This window comes from Elgaria multicarinata, chromosome 8 (assembly GCF_023053635.1).
Source record: "Elgaria multicarinata webbii isolate HBS135686 ecotype San Diego chromosome 8, rElgMul1.1.pri, whole genome shotgun sequence".
Lineage (NCBI taxonomy): Eukaryota > Metazoa > Chordata > Lepidosauria > Squamata > Anguidae > Elgaria > Elgaria multicarinata.
In genome coordinates, this window is record NC_086178.1 from 28477192 (window position 1) to 28498729 (window position 21538).

Here is a 21538-nt window from a genome sequence, read left to right on the forward strand (position 1 = left end):
CAGGAGCCCTGTCCTCCTTTTCATATGGTCACCCTAGGCATCCTCATCCATTTCATGTACAAAAGCTGGCTGGACTAGCAGATCAATCAGTCTTCTAAACCTGAAAGTGGTAGGCTAACTGAGGGGGTGGAGAGTAGGCTACAGGGCACACAGTTCTCTCCTTGAACACCTTGCTGTTGCCTTCCAGCACTTGCCACCCAAGGCCGCTGCTGGTATCTCTTCTGGCAAGGCAGGTGCTCTACTACGTTGTTGTTGTGGTTGTTGCATTTATATCCCACCCTTTTTCCTCTAAGGAACCCAAGGTGGCATACATAATCCTCCTCCTCTCCATTTTACAACAGCAACCCTATGAGGTAGGTTGGGCCGAGAGTCTGTGACTGGCCCAAAGTCACCCAATGAGCTTCCATGGCCAAGTGGGGACTAGGACCTGGATCTCCCAATTCCCAGTCCAACACTTTAGCCACTACACCACACTGAGCTATGGCCCCTTCCCAAAAATACAGATGACTTTTCTTCACTTTCTCAGGCACATCCAGGCTTACTAAATGTGGACAGCTCTTGCTAAACATGGGCAGCCCTTGAGGCACTGAAGGTCTCGATTCATATACGTAGCCCCGGCTACCAAACTCTCACTCCTTGCTCTCTACATTTACCCAGTAACTGGCCAGAATAGAAAACCACCAATACTTGCACTGTACCCAGACAGCAGACTGAGCAGGCACTCACACAGGTCACCGAGTCAGTCTTCTCCACTGTGGAGAAATGTCATGCATTGCTAGTTAAGTAATGTTTATTATTTCTAAAGTTGTACCCATACCCAAATGTTATGCAAATTGGTGTGTTCCTTTTTGTGCTGTTTTGGTGATGCATTTCCTCTTCCTTGGCAATAGGTGAGTGGCCACCCTACCTCCTGCTCATTCTTCTGAGAGGGACCCTGCGATTCTACCCCAAACTCATTGCTCTGACAGCACACCTATATCTCAGTGGAGGCTGATGACTCCAATGTCAGTGGGGTGGTGAAACTGTTCTAGATTTCAGTCAGAACCAGTCAGAACTCTAAAGGAGCTATCCAAGGTGTGAACTGTTGGTTCTGACTAAAACCCAGAGCAGATTCATCACCCTACTGACATTGAAGCCTCCATTTCTATAGCTACTGATGCAGTGCCTCCAGAAATGTTGTTGTTTCCCTTCTGGAATTGCTTATCTGCACCTCAGTATTGAACTCCCATAGACGTGTGCTGCCCATCAGCAGACAAGAAATTAACACAATCTAACATTCAAGGGCTCAAGTATAAATATAGACATAATATCATTTGTATTGAATTCCTTTTCCCCCTCCCTAAATTAACTTTGCTGAAAAGTAGCCTTTAAAGATGGATGTGGAGAAAGAAAGAAAGAAAGAAAGAAAGAAAGAAAGAAAGAATACAAATATAAATTAGTCATCTGAGAAATCCTGATGCTCTCCTGGAAGAAATGCTGTGACGGTTACTAATAATTCCCCAAGGTGAATCTAGGAATATAATGCACTGACTGATGTATAATAGCTGTCTCGCCTGTGAAGAGTAAAGAGCCATTTATGGAATTTTAGCATGCAGGGAGACTAACATGTCTATTAAAGGAAAAATGTCAACTCTGGGTTTCTCATCAGGGACTAATTTAAATGCAATTTTGCTAAATTAGATACAGAAAGAGCCAGAGGAGTAAGGAAGGCCAACTGTAAACTCAGATAATATAGCAATTCATGGGCAACAGCAATTCATTTTGCTCGACTCTAGTGACTAGTAGGGTCAGTAAATAGGTAATCACCTTCCTTCACCTCATGTCCTCAAAAAACAAGTTCAGACTAAACACACGGTAATGATATCTTGCAGACTGGGTAACCGGCATTGCACTGAATAATCACATTAACTGTTTATGTAAAGTGAATATTAAAGAACATGAAAGGGAGACAGTTACAGGCACAGGTTACATTTCAAAAAGAAACCATTAAGATAACAAATTAATCCTGCATTTCTGCATTGGGCCTCTGTGGTACAAGCAGAAACTATTCTACAGAAGAGCCTGCATGATGGATACCTAAGTTCAAATCATTGTTCATCCATGAAGATTCAAAGATAGCCTTGGGGAAGTGACAATCTCTTATTTATTTATTTAGTCAGTCAGTCAGTCAGTCATTCCATTTCTATACCATCTGATAGCCAAGGCACTCTGGTTAGTTAACAAAAAATTAAAGGACTAAAATACAGCTCGATAAAACATAATATGAAACCTTTAACATAGAAAAATATACAACAGTTCGAAAGATTTATAAACAACAATAAACTACCAGGACCCAATAAAACAACTATCATTAAAACCATCATATGTCACCAAATGCTTGGGAGAAGGGGAAAGACTTAACCTGGTGCTGAAAAGATAACGACATCGGCTTCAGGCAGACCTTACTAGGAAGAGCATTCCACAATGGGGGGACGGGGACAACACCATCAAGAAGGTCTTCTTCCTTGTTGCCATACTTTGAACCTCCTTCTGAGGAGATCCTCAGTTGTTGATTGTAGTGTATGAATAGGTTCAGGGGTGTTATGTCAGGTATTGCAGTCCCAAACCATATAAGGCATTACAGGATAAAACTAGCACCTCGGAAATGTACGAACAGCCAGTGACTGGCTCATTTACCCTCCATTCAGAATTGGGGTCAGTAAACTACATTTCTCAGTGCCTGGGACAATATCATGAGCATGCCAATTTGTGTCCCAGGTATAAGGTATCTTGGAATAAAGAAGGAATGAAGGCAGAATGCATGCCTCATCATCAGGTCTCCAGTGAAATCTCCCCATTTAGTGGAGATCGCCAGGTAGGACACCTGGTCACCCTACTCCCATTGCTGGTTTAAAAAACAAGCCGGAAAAGAATGTCATGCAGAACTGGCATTTGCAGCCAAGCACTATGTGTAGGACAAGATTGTATTCCTAGTCAGGTAATTATGAACTTCAGCAACGTCACTTGTCACTGTCAGATTGCTATGAATGGAAAACTGCACCTGTGTCCTTCTTGTTGTTGTTTATTCATTCAGTCGCTTCCGACTCTTCGTGACTTCATGGACCAGCCCACGCCAGAGCTTTCTGTCGGCCGTTGCCACCCCTAGCTCTCCCAAGGTCAAGTCTGTCACCTCCAGAATATCATTCATCCATCTTGCCCTTGGTCAGCCCCTCTTCCTTTTGCCTTCCACTTTCTCTAGCATCAGCATCTTCTCCAGGGTATCCTGTCTTCTCATTATGTGGCCAAAGTACTTCAGTTTTGCCTTTAATACCATTCCCTCAAGTGAGCAGTCTGGCTTTATTTCCTGGAGTATGGACTGGTTTGATCTTCTTGCAGTCCAAGGCACTCTCAGGATTTTCCTCCAACACCACAGTTCAAAAGCATCTATCTTCCTTCACTCAGCTTTCCTTATGGTCCAGCTCTCGCAGCCATAGGTTACTACGGGGAATACCATTGCTTTAACTATGCGGACCTTTGTTGTCAGTGTGGTGTCTCTGCTCTTAACTATTTTATCAAGATTTGTCATTGCTCTCCTCCCAAGAAGTCAACGTCTTCTGATTTCCTGGCTGCAGTCAGCGTCTGCAGTAATCTTTGCGCCCAGAAATACAAAGTCTGTCACTGCCTCCACGTTTTCTCCCTCTATTTGCCAGTTATCAATCAAGCTGGTTGCCATAATCTTGGTTTTTTTGAGGTTTAACTGCAACCCGGCTTTTGCACTTTCTTCTTTCACCTTTGTCATAAGGCTCCTCAGCTCCTCCTCGCTTTCAGCTATCAAAGTGGTGTCATCTGCATATCTGAGGTTGTTAATATTTCTTCCTGCAATTTTAACTCCAGCCTTGGATTCGTCAAGCCCAGCACGTCGCATGATGTGTTCTGCATACAAGTTGAATAGGTAAGGTGAGAGTATACAACCCTGCCGTACTCCTTTCCCAATCTGAAACCAGTCTGTTGTTCCGTGGTCTGTTATTACCGTTGCTACAAAAACCTGTAAATGGTCAATCATCTAAGTAAGGTATTGGATAAGACTTCCAGTATCCATTCCTCACACTTAATGAATCTCGTACTTAACTTCCTCCAATCTTGCATTTACTTCCAATCATGCAAATCAATGCAAAATCTGTAGCAAGTTGAGGAGTTGTTGCCAGTCAACCATTAAAACATCAGAACAAAGAGCCTCCACCACTGCCTGGCTTTCCTTTCACAATACCTGTGGGAAGGGTGCAGGTGGCGGCCCCACTAGCGGAAGTCGCAATGGGGATTCTGGGATTCCTTGTGTGGCAGCAGCTACAGCTCTGCTGTTGTGCCGCCAAAGCCACTGAAGGAGCAAGCCGTTTTAGACATTTCAAAAAGAAAAGAGACGTTTTAAAAAGAAAAGGGCCCTCCTCTTCCTGAAATGTCACAAAAAATATTTTATTTATTTATTATTGCATTTATATCCCACTGTTTTTTCCTCCAAGGAACCCAAGGCAGCATACATCCTCCTCCTCCTCCTCCTCCTCCTCTCCATTTTGTCCTCACAACAACCCTGTGAGGTAGTTGGGACTGAGAGTTTGTGACTGGCCCAAAGTCATCCAGTGGGTTTCCATGGCCGAGTAGGGACTAGAACCCAGATCTCCCCACTCCCAGTCCAACACCTTAGCCACTACACCACACTGGCTATGATTGGGGCTGCTCCATTTTCTCTCCATATCAGGATTCAGCCCAATATGGACTGAATGGGCAAATAGCAATATGGGAAGTAAAAATACCAACCCAGATAAATAAATAGATAGAGAACACACAGACACACACCACTCACACACACACATACACACACACACACACAATCATTGTTACTGTTTTTCTCAATCTGGAAATAAGAAATGCATGTTACATAGAAGAGAAAGTACACTGTAAGTTATATCAAAAGATTATAAGCAAATGCTTACATTTGGGTGCAACATAAGAAAGAAAAATGCATCACTAATCATTTACAAGAACAAGAACAAGACATACAGCAGAACGTTATCATTCAATTTTTCATTCTAAAAAGGAAGAAAATGCCCAATGGTCTATAAATCTATTATCAAGTTGATATCCTTCCCTAACTTGCATGTAATTTGTCAATTTTGTCATTTTGTCTATCTCCCACATTCTTTCAAACCAGTTGCTTTTTTCCAATTAGCTTCTAAGTTTCTTCTGGAGGTGCATATGGAATTTATAATGAACTCCAAACAATACCTTTGTATTTGCTCTTTCAAATCACAAAGAATAATTGTTAAAGGGTCAAGAGGTCCTTGATAATCCATAACATCTTTAATGAAGTGGATTATTGTTTACCATCAGGATGGAATTGTTTGTGCAAAGTTACTTCTCATTAGGCAGAGATACACACTTTAGACATTGCACACACACAAACACACACACATATACATACATACATACATAACACAGAGAGAGACATACACACACCCCTTAAGGAACGTTAGGTACTAATATTTTACAAATTTGTTTTTTCACATTTTCACAGATCATCTACAAAGAGAATTGGACCAAATCCACTTCTATGCAACCTGCAGAATTGTTCTCCCCACCCCTAATCCCTCTTAAAAGCTTGAACCAGCCCCATGCCTTTATGATGCTTTCAGTACTCCCTCCACCACTGGTGCAATTCAATAAAACTGGGATGGCCAAGCCCTGCAATAAAAGCTGTAACTCTGGGGTGAAGAACCTCAGGCCCACAGGCCAAACCAGGTCCACCAAGAGTCCCAGATGTCCACGCTCCTTTCCCCTTTCCACTTGTCATTTGGTGGTTTTCCAGAGATTGTGCAGTTTTAAAAGGTCAAAATGCCTCTTCTAAGGTTTAGTTATGGGCAGTAGGAGATTTAAGCTATTTGCAGGGGGTATTTGAGTCCTCTTCCTTTGCTCTCACCGTGTTTTGCCTTCAGTTCCACCCACCACTGGAATGCAGCTCTCAAGAAGAGCTTCTCCGGAACTGAATTCCAGCTGTGTATCTGTTATTCTGGTAGTTAGCAACAAAAGCCCCCTAACTTTTACTCACCTTAGCTGTTTTCTGAATGGTGCAAATATACTAGGGTGACCAACTGTCAGGATTTCCCCGGATTTGTCCTGGTTTTTGTTCTTTCCATGGTGTCAGGGGGGATTTTCTATAATTTTCAATAATGTCCTGGAATGACACACCTTCCCCTTTAAGGCTGCCATTAGCATGGCAGGAGGGAGTGACATGCTTTCTTGAGGCACGTCATTCCCCCACCCCGAGCTCCAATTGAGGTCTTAAAGGGGAAAGTGGGCCATTCGTGGACATTATAGAAAAGGCCCCAATTGGAGTGGGTGGTGGTGGTGCAGAATGAAATCCTTTCCCCTCCTCCACTCCAATCGGGTTCTTTAAGGTGGCGGGGGAATAACGTACTTTCTGCAGGACTCAGAAAGCTGCTTCCCCACACACACACTAGGTGTCCTCTTTTTTGGTTTCCCAAATATGGTCACCCTAAAATATACTGACTGGAAGGCCAGAGTTTTCTGCCATACCCTACCAGGACTGGGGGTAGGCCATGCCAGTGGAGGTGACAAGAGTTCACTGTCTTGTTACAGAACCCTGTTTACTGCTGCCATCATAGCCAAGCAGTTGATGGGGATTGGGGTTAAATGGAGCAAGACATACTAGAGGGCTACTGGCCCATATGTGATTCCCTCTGAGTCGCTCTAGCACTAATCTCTCAGATGGCTCCTCCCAGCTTTTTCTATTGAGGGACTGTACCCAGGATTTGAACTTGGGACCTCATGTGCTCCAAGGTTTGAACTTGGGTGTGTGTGTGTGGTTCTGGTAGACTAGGCTCAGTATAAAAGCCACTAAGTCCTGGTGTATATGGGATTGGAGGAAGGAAACATTGACATTGTTCAGAAGACACACTAAGGCCTCAGCTAGACCTAGTGGCCTAGCAGGACAGGGGGATGAAGATCTCACAATATTTTTATTGCGAGATCTCCCTCTCTGTTTACACGCAGCATGCTACGATGTCAGAAGGTGAGGACGTTGCAGACACCATTTTTTAAAAAAATTCTTAAAGAAGAAGAGTGCAAGAATGCTCGTGTGCAGAAAGGTAGTTTTTTTTAAAAAAAAATTAACTTAATTTTCTGCTGATCCTTTCTTTTCTTCAGTTAGTCAACAGATAAGTTTTGCTTTGTAGTGGTCACTTCAGCTTCTCAACAATGACAAAAAACCCTCCCATTTCCCAGTGAAGTGTTCCTTCCACTGTATGCTAGTTCCTTTGGCTTTACTTCTGTATTTTACACTCTTCCTTGCAGTGGAGGCTGGTGGATTCAATGTCAGTGAATCCACTCTGGGTTTCTGTCAAAATCTTTAGATTTCTGACTGAGCTCTAAAGGAGTCAGAGCTCCTTTAAAATTCTGACTGGTTCTGACTGAAACCTGGAGCTGATTCACTGCCTCACTGACATCAAAGCCACCAGCCTCCTCTGTTTCCTGGAGAATCTCTCCCTTGCAAAATGCTTGTTCCCTTCACACAGGCACAACTGATGTTAGAGCATCTGGGTGATAGTATGTGTGGGAACTTAGTATCCCTAGCAGGACTTGAGTCCTTCGCCTGGGGATCCCATGGTTCTCTATAGATGCTTTCTACCCACTGGGCCATGGAGTTGGCTAACATGGTTCAGAACAGGGCCTTCAGCGGTCCAACATGGTTCAGAACAGGGCCTTCAGCGGCACTTATTCTCTGGAACTCCCAACCACTACTAATTAGGCAGGTGCCAACCCTTCTGGTCTTTGGCCCCTACTAAAAACATCTCTTTTCCAACAGGCATTCCCAGTAAGGTAATCTTGTCCTCTGTGCGAAGGATTGATTTTGTACATTGCTTTAAAAAGTATTTCATATAAGTGACTCGGAAATGTAATTAATTAATTAATTATGATTGTCATCAGGCTGCCAAGGGACTCAGTCTCCTGCCTAAGGGAGGGGTGGCACTGCCTGGTGAAAGGATGTATATTGGGTAGGTGGCATTAAGGGGTCATTCTTCCGTCACTGATTGGTGCCCTTGATTCATGGGTAATATAGAGACATCATCAACGTGCCACGTCGTCATGGATTGGTGGAGTTGGTTCTGCCATGGATATAATCATGTGTCAGAATTGCTGTGTTATCACTTGTTTCTACTGGAACTATTTTGTTGACTACTTTGCTGCTGGGAATGCATAGAATCACAATGACATGATACTAATGCCAGCATTAGCAGCTGCTCACAGAAAAGGACCATACTGTTGCACTGTCCATGTTTTCATCAAGTGACTAGTAGAAGCAACTGGTTCCAAACCCTGAATAATTCCATTTGTTACTCTCTTTTTTTCCATTTAAAAAGGAATTAATACATTAATTTCTTCAACTTAAGAATTAAGTCAACTAGATAATTTGTTTTAAACAAATTTACTGATCATCTTCAAAGTGAAGATTGAATAATCTATGCTTCAGTCATAGTTGTCACTAATCAAGTCCTTAAAAAGAATTGATCAGAATACAAATAAAACCATCATCAATATCTGAACCAGTCAAAAAGTAATCAGTCCCAAATAATCAGTTCAGTGCTTATTGAAGTTTGTATCAATCAAGTCAATCAAAATGGCTTCAAGAGTCCAACCTAATCCCCAGGTCAATAAAATAGTTGGCTTCATGATCCTTATATAAACTTCTTCCAGTCGTTGGACAAGATGTTCCATCTGGCCATTCTCATCAGACCACATATGATTGCATGAATTTTCCTCCTATGTTCTGTTCAAGATCTAATGTTAACACATGTCCCATCCTTGCTCTGGTCTTACTCCCTTTTTCCCTTGATTTTTATGTATTAAAATGTATTACTAATGATATGACAAGATGTTCCAAAAGAGCAAGAGGGCAGGTAAGATGTGGTTCATTAAATGAGAATATAGCACTGGCATGGTTTAGTTTATAAGAAATAAATAGTCGATGGCCTGCTTTTGGCTCAACTGATATCCCAAGAGAGAAGAAACACACCCACCTGTTCTCAGGGAGTGCCCATCCATTTTGTCTCCATTGGCAACAGCATGGCTCATACTGTGTTTTGGAAGTCAGACACCTCCCCCACCTAACCAATTTCACAGAATTCTTTTGAACATAAGCTAAAACTCTAACCCTTTTGTATTCCAATTTTTTTTTTGTATATATATATATATATATATATATATATATATATTACAATCTCCCAACTCTCCAAGGCTGACTCTGAACAAATATTTTCCCTCTTTTTGTATAAAGAGTCCTCTGTTTTTTACAGACAGGTCATAATCTTGCTTTTATCAACAGCCCTGGCATGACAATGGTTATAAATAGAGCATCAGGAAAGAGGGGGGAAACTTGTTGGACAACACATATAATATATAAAAAAAACACAGAAACTCCAGGCTACAGTAAGATGGGAGAAAGGCACAAAAACAGCCCCTAACACAAAACACACTCCTTCGTGAAGGTTTTCTTTTAGCATATTATTAAGGAAAAGAACTGCACAGCAAGAAACGCTTTGTGGCCTGCCATGGGGCATGGAGCAATATTCTGGAGGGAAATGATATGTCATGTTGCCAATCTGCAGGCAGCACATTTTAATTGGTTTGTTATAAACATTGCGCCAGAGCTCTAGGGTGCAAATACAAAGAGGAGAAAGAATATTTTAATGCAGCCCAAATGACGGAATAAATGAGGAAAACTGATTGAACAAGATAGAAAAATGTAGGCAGGCATTAAGGTAATCGGATACATTTGGGAGCCAGGAAAAACTCGGTTCTCTGGGGGTTTTCTTCCTCAAGGGCATTGCTGAAGATTGGATATAATGACAACACTTCTAGCATTTAGCATATTTCAGGCATCGAAGGAACTTCGTATATACTCTCCCTGTAATCATTATAAGCAGGGCCAGTCCAAGAAATTTTCCTGCCTGAGGCAAAAGACAATATGGCACCCCTTGACCAGTCCACGTACAGGAGCTGAATGAACTGGCAATTGAATCTTACTTCAACATTGGTGATGAGATTGCGACCTCCTTGACAGGCTACATTTATGATTATGGCCTTAGCTAGACCTAAGGTTTATCCCGGGATTGTCCCGGGGTCATCCCTGTTCATGTAAATGACACACAAGATATCCCGGGAGCAGGCAGGGATGATCCTGGGATAAACCTTACGTCTAGCTAAGGCCTATAAGAGACCTATAAGGTAGGCCAGCATAATTGTTCCTCTATTGTAGATGGGAGCAGAGGCTCATACAGGGCTGGTCCAATTCTGTTGCCTGAGGCAAAGGACCAGATGGCACCCCGTATACAGAAGCTGACTGGACTAGCAGTTGAATACTACCTGAGGGCAATAGGCTAGTTTAAGGGGGATGGGTGGCATACTCAATTATTTTATTCAACACCTTGCTGTTGCTCCCGGCCCCACCCCAGTATCTACTGCCTGAGGCAACCGCCTCACTCCGCCTAATGATAGGGCCAGCCCTGGGGTCACATAACGGTGGCTTGCCTGTGACCAGCTGGTGGGTGCGTTGTTGAGCTGAGATTTGAATCAAGAACTTCCCATCTTACACTTTCCCCTACACCAACTTTCAGGATATCAGGCACAGTGTGATGTGAAGTGGACATAGCATTCTGATGTAGTCAAATAGGCTGGGGAGGACCAGGGAATGCCCAAGCTAAGCCAAAGCAGGGTGCACCTCCACCCTACAGTATTTCCTCCTCCACCATGGATTAATCCAGCAGTTACCCAGAAGACCACAACAAAGTAGATTGTTAATATCCCCAATTTACAGATTGACTCTCCATTCAGAGAAGAGTAATGAAGATGGATCGGAAGTTATGATGATCCATTGTCCATGTATGTATGTTTAACTCTTATGATTAGACCTTGGCAGTGACATCCTAAATAGTTTCAATAGCCCTGTAGTTTACCTCTGCCACCTTCAGCCAATAAATTATCCTTCTACTCAGAAACATAGAAAGAAGCATTACATCAAGATGTATTATACCATTATATCTTTTCCAGTATTATCTGCACTGACTGGCAGCAGCTCTCCAGGGTTTCAGACAGCAGTCTTTCCCAACCCAACCTGGAGATGACAGGGATTGAACCAGTGGAGGCTGGTGGCTCCGACGTCAGTGGGGTGGTGAATCTGCTCAAATAGGAACTCAAACATCCACTGGAGTGAACCTGTGAATAACAAACACAGGGTAACTTATAACAGCTAGGATGGCAAGTACAATCCCACTAATAGATGGTTTTCTTGGGTCAGATCTACACCAAGCAGGATATAGCACTATGAAAGCAGTATGAAAGCAGTGTATTTATTTATTTATTTATAAGAGGCAGGATCCATACTACTGCTTTATAGCAGTATTGAAGCGCACTGACAACTGTTGGGGGATTGACACATACCGTATAATGCTTTCATGCTGTTTTCAGAGTGCATATCCTGCTTGCTGTAGATCTGGCCCAGGGCACGTGGCTGGTAGGAATTCCAGCAATTTTGGGTTGTAAAATAAGTTTTCCCTTTCCATTTTTTGATCACAGATATAATTTCTGACCCTTCACAGAAATTCAGAGTGTGCTACCAGATTTAGACCGGTTAATGACATCTCTTCAAATGCTGCTCCAAGCTGCTCAGTCGGTTTGCCATTGACTGCTTCTACAGTACACAAACCTTCAAGTTGCCAGGTGGTGAGGAGGTGTTGGCCTTGCTGGTGGCTTTGTTCACTGGCTGCTTTCCTCTTGGCTTGAAAGCCCAAGCAACACAGATGGTTGTCTTCCCATCTCTTCCCTTTTCCTGAAATTAAAACTAACAGCTCAACATTTAATTAAATTTTAAATATTTGCAGTAGTTTCACCTGAAAAATAATTAAACCATTAAAAAAAAACCTGACTCCAGTACTGTTACCATCATAAACTGCAAAGCCTTGGGTATATTCAGAGATATTCCCTTGGAGTAGCAACATTATGTACAACTCACTCCATTTTTATGAGCATGGGTCAGATTTAGGCAAAGAGATGTGGCTATAAAGCCATCACGGAGCAGAAGAACGATGCTGGATCAGTCCAAAGGTCCATCTAGTCCAGGATTCTGTTCATGGAGTGGCCAACCAGCTGCCTTGTGTTCTTCAGCAACTGGTATATTATTATTATTATTATTATTATTATTATTATTATTATTATTATTATGTTTATTGTGCTAACTCGAGGCCATGACAAATACATCCATAGAAGAGCATACAACTATAAAAGTACACAATAGTTTAAAATAACTAAGAGAACCAAACAGACAACCTTAAATTTACTATGACTAAAGCTCTCATTTCGCTCAGCACTCTGAGTAGCCATGGCAGTTTATAGCAACTTTATCTAGTTCTTTCTTCCTAATCTTTTTTGCTGCCAGTGCAAACAGGACCACTTCATGAGTGACATTACTGTTGGTATCACTAAGGAGGAAGAGAACTGTTTCTGCTTGGGCATTCCTGCCTCCATATGTCAGCAGCGGTTTCAAGAATCTCTCTCTTGGGTCCCTATACAGAGGGAAAGTTAACATGTAGTGTGCTATGTCTTCCACTTGTTGTTCACCACAGATGCATAATCTCGATTCGAATGATACCTTGTGGTAGCGTCTGTCTAGCACTGCGGTTGGCATCACTTGAAATCTCAGTTCAATGAAATCATTTCTCAGGGGCAGTGGCCTCAATTTGGACAGATAACATGCTCTATAGTGTTCTGTTTTTAGAAGAGGGAACCACCGAGAGAATTTAGAGTTTTTAATAAGTTGCAGGTCCCATCAAAAAATATAAAAAACAACAGTATAAAACAGTATCCATTTTAAAAACAACAATTCTGAGGTCCATTAAAAAACAAACTTAGCATATGTTGTTAAATGCTGTTAAATGCCTGGGAGAAGAGAAAGTTCTTGACCTGGCACCAAAAAGATAACAATGTTGGCACCCAGGCGAGCATCATCGGGGAGATCATTCCATAATTGGGGGGCTACCACTGAAAAGGCCCTCTCCCATGTTGCCATCCTCTGAGCTTCCCTCGGAGTAGGCACTTGGAAGAGGACTTTAGATGTTGAGCGCAGTGTACTGGTAGGTTCATGTCGGGAGAGGCATACATAAGTATACTGCCAGGAAGTAGCATATAGCCATCATGGCTAGTAGCCATTGATAGCCTTACCCTCCATGAGTAATTTTCTGGGAAGTCGTGTCCATTGATTTATTATTATTATTATTATTATTATTATTATTATTATTATTATTAATAATAATAATAATTTATATAGCACCACCAACGTTCATGGTGCTGTACAGAAGAAAATAAAACAGAATACAAAACACCCTGCCATATGGCTTACATTCTAAAATCACAATAACAAACAAACAGGGAAGAGCAAGGCCAACCAGCATGGGGGACAATAAAACTAATAATAAAAACTAGTGTCGTCACACTATGGATTATAAGCTTTCAAGAAAAGAAACGTTTTCAAATAAGATTTAAAAATTTGAATGCTGGCTTCATATGTAGCCCCACTTTCTTTACCAGCAATCCTGTGTGTGTGTGTGTGTGTGTGTGTGTGTGTGTGTGTGTGTGTGTGTACACCATAAGGCCTATATTCACACAGTAGTGGGATGAGAGAAGGGCAAAATGTTGCCCCCAAATGCCTCCAGCCCACCAGAACCCCTGATCCCTGAAAGGGGATGGGAGGAAAATCAGTGTGCAACCAATTTTACCAATTTTATGTTGCAATCATAAGCACTTACATGGAAGCATGATTCACCAAAATGGAAACCTTCAAACTAGACATTGTCATCAGCACACTGATGGCTTCTCCACTCTCCCTTCACAAAAGATAGTCAACAAAGTGAAATTGGGCAGGGAAAATCTAAGCATACTGGCATTGCTTCTTTTAGTAGACATTGCCAGGAGACATGGGGGAAAGATTCAGGACTGCTGCTATTACTAGAGGTAAAATGGCCCCATTATGCTCTTAGACCTGTGGACATGGTTGGGGAACCTGTAGACCATGCAGACTGCACGGCCTCTGAATGGGGACCATGGGACTACGCCATGTCCCAACCAGATGATGCTCTAGCTGTTACACAAAATGGTTGGATTTCTGAGTTTCTGTGTTTGTCTGTCTGCCTGCCTGCCTCCAGTTTCTCTCTTGATCATCTCAGCAAAAGTAGGGGCTCAGAAAACTAACCATGCAACACAGAAGCTAGAGTATCTAAAGAAACCTTAGCCACCACATTGCATGGTCAGCTTTCTCAGTGATGGTCTAACAGCTGCATGTTATGATCATATGTGCATCTGCCTGCCTCCCAGGTGGCATTTCTGTTTCTCTTGTTGCCTCTGACGAGACAGAGTCACAGGAGAAAGGCAAGCTGGCACACACGAGACAGTGTGTGTGTGTGTGTGTGTGTGTGCATGAGAGAGAGAGAGAGAGAGAGAGAACCTCCCAAGTTCCATCTGTAGAGATTTTAAAGAAAGTGTGAAGACTTTTCTCTTCTGCTGTGCCTGTGAAACAAGCTAATGCTTTATGGACATACAGTGTCACCAGCTGGGTCCCCCAACTTTGGACTCTGGCTACGCCACTGGAGGTATGTGTATTCCAACAGGTTCTGACCAAAGTAATGCAAACCTCAACAGAAAAAGAGGTTCCCCATCAGACAACAATCTTTCCCTGTCTCTCAATTCAAAAATCAGGCATTGTAGACAGGCACTTTCCTTCTAGCATGCAACATCAGCTAGAATGTGCTTAGAATTTTATTTATTTATTTATTATGACATTTAAATCCAGGTTTTTTTCCTGTTGCAAGGAAATCAAGGTGGTTTACATGATCCTCCTCCTCTCCATTTTATCCTCACAACAATCCTATGAGGTAGGTTACACAGAGAGTTAGTGATGGGCCCAAAGTCATCCAATGTCCTTCATGGCCAAGAGAGGACTAGAACCCAGATTTTCTGAGACCCCGTCCAACACTCTAACCACTACACCACACTGGCTCTCAAATAGAATTATTTCCTTCCTTGTAATCCATTGACTTAATGGAACTAAGCTGGACCATGAAAAGGTTTATATTTAATCAAATCTTTAAATGTTAAGTTATTGTAAGGTAACACTGCAAGTCATCTGTGGTGTAATGTGAATGCAGTGGATAACTCATCCAAGGTCAATGTAATTTGTAAGTTGCTGTTCTCTCTCTCTGTGTGTGTGTGTGTGTGTGTGTGTGTGTGTGTGTACCATTGTGTTGCTTTTAGAAAGCAGCACACAGGCAGCTATTTCCAGTCACCACTTAATAAGCCAAGGATATTCACAAGAAGAATATAGACCTAAGCATCCAGAACTCTGGGAGAGAGGGAGAAGGTAGAATACACAGAAAATCTCTCCTGGCAGAGTTGTTTCCCTCTATATAGCATGTCTGTCTCATGCTGCATAAACAAAGAGAGAAAACAAATGTTGGTTTATTTCATTATATTATGTCAGCAATAATATCCAGTTCTGGACTTGCTAGTGTATAACGAGTCCAGAACTGCCTTCAAAGATTTGTGAGTTTTTAAATTAAAATGATAGCTTCGCACAACACTTTGGGATTCGCAAAGATAGCAGAGGGGATGTTTCACCTGAATGAAATTAGAGCATGGTATCCCACTGCCTGTTCTAGAAAACTAGCATGCAAATCAGATTTGGGCCCAGAAGAACCCTCGCCTGCAATGCACAGATAGGAGAGAGGAGTAGTTTTGCTCAGCATGCACTGGATGGAGCATCCCAGCTGCCTGGCCTGCTGGGGTTGGTTCCAGTCAGCATCTAAAAACATGTTCTGCTTCTAACAGAACCAAAATATACTGTTCCAAAGAGATGTATCTTTCCGTGCTGGAAGAGCTGCATCTACTAAATTTCTGCAGCAGCTATAAAGAGAGGACTCCACCCTTAAAGGAGGATTAGAAATAAATTTAGATAGATTAGATGATTGATAGGATGGATAGATAGATAGATAGATAGATAGATAGATAGATAGATAGATAGATAGATAGATAGATAGATAGACACTAGATTCCTAGCAAACAAAGGAAATGCTTTTACATGCATCCCAGGATTGGGAGTTTTTTCTTGACATAAATAATAGGTTGATATTTCTTCTTCTCTGGAGGGAATACCTTTAACAGTTGCATGAGAGGCAGAGATTTCACATCTTACACATTGCTTCTGTCTCCATTTTGGGAGAAGTTGTGTCTGTTGCATTTGTCTTTCCCACACATCTTTTAAAATAGGGGTGCAGAAACATTAACCCAGGTGTCTAGTTTGCCAGGCCCCCTTAATGTGGCCTGCGGAGCCTCCTGGAGTTCTCCCAGGCCAGATCTACACCAAGCAGGATCTGACACTTTGAAAACAGATTGAAAACTGTATACGGCATGTGTCCTGGGCCTCAACAGTTGTCACTACTCTTATAAACCATTTTAAAGCAGTAGTGTAGATCCTTCTGCAGAGGGAGCAGGGCTTGGCTTCCCAGCACACAGAGAGATACAGGAAGGAAAAGCAGGGCCAAGGTGGTGTCATCAGGGTCAGAGCTATGCTCATTGACATCATCCAGTTCTTGGGGGGGGGGGAGGAGGGCAGTTCAGCCACACACCTTTAAAATGTTCTGTACCCCTGTATAAAAAGTTATAGCAAAAACTCCCAACTCTACTTAAGACTGGCTCAAGGGTAAAGTTTTTGCCAATTAAAAACACCATGCCTTCATTTTGGTTTAAGATGCCAGTTTCAATTAAACCACAAAGCTTTCATCAAAATACAAGTGGCACTGCTCATTTCTTCCCTTAAAAGGGAACCTTCTGACTAGGGTGACCCTAGGGAAAGGAGGACAGGGCTCCTGTGTCTTTAACAGTTGTATTGAAAAGGGCATTTCAGCAGGTGTCGTTTGTATATATGGAGAACCTGGTGAAATTTCCTCTTCATCATACCAGTTAAAGCTGCAGGTGCCCTGCCCTCTTTTAAATCTGGTCACTCTAGTATAGCTCCTGCACCGTTAAATGTTGTGTTGAAGAGGGAATTTCACCAGGTTCTCTCTATATACAAATGACACCTGCTAAAATTCCCTTTTCTATGCAACTGTTAACGATTCAGGAGCCCTGTCCTCCTTTTCATATGGTCACCCTAGACAAGGCAAAACTGTGGTATAAGTGATGCAAGTGGAAAAGGCAACAAGAGATAGTGGCCATCTTGGAATGGAGAAAAGGAGTCTGCCGTCCCATTCCCGGCTTCTGCGAAAGGTCGGGGAGCTATCCAACAGTGGTGCCCTGATCCTGCACCTGCCATTTCTATTGCCAAATAGGGATCAATTTGCTTTAATAGATCACTATTTGGCAACAGACATTGCAGGTGTGGAGGTGTAATCCAGATTAGGACCACAGAAGGGTGCTGGGCAGGATCTATATGACTGCTTTATAACAGTTTATAATGGTCTTGACAACTGTTGAGGTCCAGGACACATTGAATATACAGTTTTCAAACCATTTTCAAAGTGTCGTAACCTGCTTGGTGTAGATCTCGCCCAACACACACACACTAGTTCCAACCCAGATCTGCCCCCTGTTCTTACTTTAGAGTAAAAAAGAAAGGCAGGCAGGCAGGCAGGCAGGCAGGCAGGAAGGAAAAAGATGTTGTTTCTTCTGTGTCTCCCCACAGCACATTTTTAAACATAGGGCTCATCTACACCAAGCAAGATATTCCAGTATGAAAGTGGTATATAAAAGGCAGGAGCCACACTACTGCTTTATAGCAGTGTTGAAGAGCACTGCAGGATCTATACTACTGCTTTATAGTGGTACTGAAGTGCACTGAAACTGTTGGGGACCATGACACACCTACAACAAGCAGGATATAGCACTATGAAAGCAGTATGAAAGTGGTATATGGTATGTGTCAATGAGCCCCAACAGTTGTCAGTGCATTTCAATATCACTATAAAGCAGTAGTGTGGCTCCTGCCTTTTATATACCACTTTCATACCACTTTCATAGTAGAATATCCTGCCTGGTGTAGAAGAGCCCATAGAATTTGCTATCACAAGGTGTAGAGATAGCCACCAAGTTGGATGGTTTTAAAAGGAGATTAGACAAATGCATGGAGGATAAAGCTCCAGTATCAGGCAGGCAGTGAGAACCCAAGTAGAAAAGTGCTATTGCATTCATGTCTTATTTTGCAGGCTTCCCATGGGCATCTGGTTGGTTACAGTACAAGCAGAATGCTGGACTAGACAGGTCCTTGGTCTTATCCAGCATGGCTCTTGTTATGTTCTTCTTAGCTGCTCACTACATCTTTAAAGTAACATGTGATTTGGGTCTCTGATAAAGGTTCAAGAACCCTTCTTGTGCTTGTGTCTGGGTTAGTCTCTTCATGGTTCTGATGAGTTTCCACTTCATAGCACTAAATCCAGTGGTCTCCAATAAGGATACATTTTAGAAGAGTAAACACACCATTTCACATATTACGTTGAGGCAAATCCAGTATACAATGTAGGAGATGCAGCCAATCACAGCTCCTTGATGAGTGTATATGATGCTTAGGTTTGCAAACACCTGTTTGTCCAATTTCCACTTTACATCTGTAGATGTACAACCTTAATCTCTCATACCAAGAGTTGGCATGAATTAAATACTGGCAATTGCTCTGCTATTATTTGACTACAATCAAATACAGTCAGATCTCCTGAGAGTGCAAGTGCTAGATGGCAACTTAGCTTTTTACTTCATTAAGATGCCATTTATTAGCAGGGGTCAGAGGGAGTGCAGCTTGCCCACTGCCTCTGCAGCAATCACTGGCTACATGCTATAACTACAGCTATCTCCAAGCAGGGACACAAGCTGTCCTCCTAATGGGCAGAGACTCCAGGAGAAAAGGGACAGAGGATGCTCCTCTCAAGTTTGGTCAGAGGGAGTGGAAATCCACCAGGGACCATCAGGCAAAACAGACCGCCATTTTAATCGACCCTGATAAAGAAGAGGGAGAGGACCTGTCAGGTTTCTATAACCCAGCAACTGACTGTACTGCCACTCTTGCTGAGTCTGCACCTGGAGAGCAGAGATTTGCTGAGGGATGGGGGAGCTGAGCTGAGGGCTAATATGTCTAGAGAGCGGGAGACAAAGGAGAAGGTGAGAATAAAGAGTCCAAAGCCTAAATTGTTAGCTTCTAGCTCTTTTACCACCCTATACTATTCATGAATGGTGTCTCTTCATTACAGCAGGGCCTCCTATAAAAAGGGGGTAAGACGGGTAGGGCAAGGGTGGACGAGAACCCCAGGGGGTTAGGAAGAAACAGGAGGTAAACCAGGGGCTGGCTGGGACCTAAGACTTCTCCAGCGGGGAAGAAGAGGGGCATTTTTTTAAATTTAACATTGGTCTGCCTTGACCCCGCGCCCAACACTTCTGGGTCCGTGCTAGTGGGTAGAGCCTTAGACTAAGACCAAAGAAACCCTGTGTTAAGTCAATGGAGGCTGGTGGTCCTCATGTCAGTGAGGTAGTGAATTTTTATTTATTTATTTATTTATTTATTACATTTTTATACCGCCCAATAGCCGAAGCTCTCTGGGCGGTTCACAAAAATTAAAACCACAAAAAACATCCAACAGGTTAAAAACACAATTTTGAAATACAGTACAATCCGCTCTGGGTTTCAGTCAGAAACAGTCAGAACACTTAAGGAGCTATCCAATGCTGGGACACGATGCAGTAGAAAAGAAGGAAGGATTACACCCAGGGAGCTTTGGCTATTGGGCTGTATAAAAATGTAATAATAATAATAATAATAATAATAATAATAATAATAATAATAGTTTGCTGGTCCACATTCTCTCAAAAGCAACCCAGTAAAGAACAATGAACATAAGAACATAACAAAAGCCATGCTGGATCAGACCAAGGGTCCATCCAGTCCAGCCTTTTGTACACACAGTGGCCAACCAGCCACCCATGGGAAACCCACAAGCAGGACGTGAGTGGAACAGCACCCTCCTGTGTAGTTGATCCACGTTCCTATAGCAGCACTGTGACTGCTTGTAATGATAGGGTACATTCTTTCACATATGATGTACAAGTGCTTTCGCTCTCCATTTGACTACAAGTCTGGAGAACTATTTCTTCATCAAAACAGTTCTGCCTTAGAGCCACATTTAATATTAATTTTTAATCTTGATTGAAGAGGTGATACCAGTGAGGTATGGATTCAATATACCAATGGATGCTTCACAGCTAGCATTATACAGTCGAGGGCATTTCAGGTCACGGTAATGAACACCAATTTGAAAGCTTTGTTCTAAAACTGCATGGTAGCCGAGATGGTGGCAATGATGAAAAGATATGACCCCTTTCTAAATGGGATTCCTTAAGACTGGTAAAGCACTCAGAAACCAAGCTGGTGACCCAGAAAATGAGCTCAAATTAAGACATATTGGATAAAAACTGTAAGTGGGAAACTGCACTTAATGGCTTATCAAGGGGCTGGAGGCAGAATTAGATGTTATGGAAAACACATCGTTATAGCTGAAAATGGAACATAGGAAGTTGCCATATACCAGATCAGTATTTGGACATCTACCGAGTATACTGTACTCTACTCTTCCTCAACCTGATGGCCTCCAACTGGGAATGATGGAAGTTGCAGACCAACACATCTGGAGGACACAAGGTTGGGTATGGCTCTTTTACTTTGACTGGCAGCCTCTCTCCAGTGTCTCGGTTTGACATCTTTCATATCTCCTACTACCTGAACCCTTAAAAAAAACTGTAGGTGCAAGGCTTAGACTTGGCACTTTCCATACAAAGAATACATTCTGCCACAGAACTATGGTCCCTCCATGAACTCTGGCTCCTCCCCAGAAGCCTGCTTCCTGTTGAGGTCCATATTCCCTCTGTCGAATCTTGTTCAGGTTTTGCCTTCCAGGAGTGGATGTGGCCAGAAGCAAAAGTAGGCAGGGACTGCGTCCAAAGTGTGTGAAGTTACAAATGACCCTTACCTTTCTTTAGTACTCAGCAAAAGAAAAAAGACATTTGCCTCCAAGCGGTCTCCTTCCCCAGCTTGTTCAAAGTCCCTCCATCAGCTTTGTAGACAGAGAAAGATCATGTAAATACTGTATGAACTCTGGTTCATACAGCTGGACAACCATCTGTCAGGTATGCTTTAGGGTTGATTCCTGCATTGAGCAGGGGGTTGGACTCGGTGGCTTTATAGGCCCCTTCCAACTCTCCTATTCTATGATTCATAGTTTCTGGGTTCCCAAACATGTTAGCCAATTTGTTTTTGTTTTGTTTTTTCATCTGCCTTCTAAATTACACCTATTATTAGGCACCTAATCATTCTTACATGCCCCTTCAGCATTATCTTTTAAGTTATTACAAAAACATGAACAACACTAGGAGGTCAGTAACAATGGTGCAAATTGAGGTTTCAGCAGAA